Below are 3,171 nucleotides of genomic sequence, written 5' to 3' on the forward strand. Positions count from 1 at the left end.
TATGGTATTTTCTATAATGACAACATGCTAAATATGAAAGTTCATAATATTTATTCATGATAACAAAAAACACATGAAATATGTTACTTTATCCATAATTCATTAGATATACAAAGTTGTATACAAATATGAACTTTCAACCCAAATGACTTTAATATCCAATACAAATATTAGCTCATAAACTTTAAAGTCAATCATAATAAAGCCCCATTATTTCTTTAAGTCAAAAGAAAATTATTTAGCTAATAGGGCACATGAACCGAATAACTTATAGGCTAAAAATAACAATAAGTCTTTAATAAATGAAGGTAATGTTGGCTTAGATCCATGATAAGTATAAACAACTTCATAGGCTTTATACCAATAAACCACAAAAACTTCAATGAGTTCATTTAAATCATTCAAATATAACATATCTGTTTTATCTCGATGAATTTTCAATAAAATTGAACTTTATCATAAGTACAAATATGACATATAAATTCAAAGAAATATTACTTAAACAATGCACTTGTGATATTTTGAATCATAAATGGGTGTCAAAACTCATAATTATGTGTCTCGTGACGAAACCTGATGTCACGGATGATAAATATAATATCGAAGAAAATATCAAAATACCCCAGATTGACTTAAAATTCATAAAACGACAAGTGTAGTATACATAATAAAACATGTATAATACATCTATCACCCTCAATAGGATAATAGTTAATTCTCCCACTAATATAAGAGAGTAGGACTAAATGACCTAATAAAAGTACCATTTATAAGAGTCAATATCAGTTCATATTAGAACTAGATCTAACTGTTGACTTGAACAAACATGGTCAAAATAGTCAACAACATAAATAGATTACAGAAATCATTTTAATAAACTAAAATGAAATGATTTTTTATTTCACTTGCATAAACTGTTTATGGTCTATCCAATCAGTAGACTTCAAAACTGGTTTTCATTGAAACTATGCTGAAAATAGTTAATAAATCATCAACATGTAGAAGCAACGTAGGATAATCTTGTGTCATAACATCTCAAATGTGAGTATAGGTATCATCATTAATATTAATCTTTAAGATATCAATTCTAGCCACAAGAATCTTAAAAAAATCAATTTAAATAGACCACACTAATAACAAAGTTTAACTTGGTGAGATTCATGTGCATTCACTGTAATGACTATATCACTCAAGAGTAATAGCTGAAACTGTATCCTTATCCTTTAAGACAGGTTTACACTGGTCCTCTCATTTTCTTGTATTAAATGTGAAAAGAACAATAACTTTTGAGATCCCCTTACTTTTAGGATCAGAATCCTTAGGTTACTGTCATTTTCTTTAACTTTGGTGACATCATCTTTAGGGAAATGTCACCTACTATGCTGCCCTAGGGAAAACTATGAAAGAACAAGATACGTCACTTTGGTGGAATCCACATCACCCTTTCATGGTTCCCTAGAAATACGTTTTGCAACTAAACATGTGCGAAAGCTTACACCCAACTTAACTCCAATATATTTATTCATCATAGAGTATTATAAATATGACATGCAAACATAAAAGGCCATTAAATTTCTGCTTATGTTATTCATGAATGACCTTTGTTAATATCATAGTAATGATAAACCAATGCAAAAAAAGCACGCATAAATAGAAATACAATTCTTAAGTCACTATAGAACAAAGGCAAACACTATAGCTGTTCCACAACAATTATGGAACACAAAATCTGGGTCTCGTTTTCTTGTTGTAAATTCAACCCAGTATATTTAACATACATCCACTGGTCGAACCATAAACAACATTTCAGAATATATAATTACATCCCCCCACTGGTTTGACCAGTTAAGTAATTATCCATAACATCCCAAGTACATAATAAAGTGATATTATGAAGACCAATGGTATTTTATTATTCACAAGACCTTGGGACTCTCAATATAATTGTTTTAAATAAAAAAAAAAAAAACTTCATTAGACTTTATGTGAAAATTGATCATTACCATATAAGACCATTGCAAACGATAAAATCCTTCACAATATCAATAACATAGTTAATTTTCAACACATTAATCAATGACCAATTGGTTCTATGACTAAATACAAAAATAATAGATTTTTTTTTTAAATAAATACTTTCCCGATTAACATCGATCAATGTTGATGACTTTTCCTAGTGGGTGATGACCTATTGGAAAACCCAAATGGTTCAATTTTCGAGGTCAATGTGTTAGATATTTGAATTGACCAACCTAATCGGTTCAATCATAGCACAATTTTGGTAGAACCGATTCATTTTGATTTTGGGTTGGTTTAGGATTTAATCACTTTAAGGGACTTGATCAAGACATTGGATTTTATTACTATTATTATTTTACCTATGACACAATACCAATGCCAAGTCCCAAACGATGAAGTGTAGGATCGGTCTCAACTGATGTTGATTCGGATCATTGGATCTAATCAAACAATGCTTGAACCATACCTGTTCAACATTATAGTGGTCTACAATCTAATTTGGTTTACCAAACCGGATTTAATTTGGTTCAATTCAGCCTATTTCAAATTAGGTCCATAAGCTTCAACCCATTACACTTAAATAAACATGGGCAACCCAAAACAAACTTTCAAACACCTATAGGCTCATCCCATTTAACCTTAAAAAATAAAAATTAAATAAAAATAAATATTATCCTCTATTGCCTTAAATGTTAACCCTTCTTATGCATCCCACCGGATAATAAGTCCAAAAAAAAAAAAATTTCACATCAATTTTACAAACAAGACAATGCTTGCCCCATCATAACCATATCTATGTGTCATATGCTATAGTTGAAAGGAGTCACCAAGTACTTGATACTTGGAATTGGGATTGGGACGGATATGTTAAAAGAGGATAATAACCAGCTACAAACAGTCATATGATACAAAATCATATTCAATCAGGGTCGATACTGATCCCACCTAATCCAATTCGGATAAGATAGAAATACCCTTAATTTTGATTATTATTATTATTTTAACCCTTTATCTGTACCGAGTCTACCGACCCATTGATATACCAATTCGATTATTCAAACCGAAGAAACATGTTTAGATTTTTCATAATCACTCATGGAAAAAGAGAAAAAAAAAAGGAACCTTTTGTAATATATATTATATAATATATAT

Source organism: Macadamia integrifolia, chromosome 9 (assembly GCF_013358625.1).
Source record: "Macadamia integrifolia cultivar HAES 741 chromosome 9, SCU_Mint_v3, whole genome shotgun sequence".
In the NCBI taxonomy this organism is placed as follows: domain Eukaryota; kingdom Viridiplantae; phylum Streptophyta; class Magnoliopsida; order Proteales; family Proteaceae; genus Macadamia; species Macadamia integrifolia.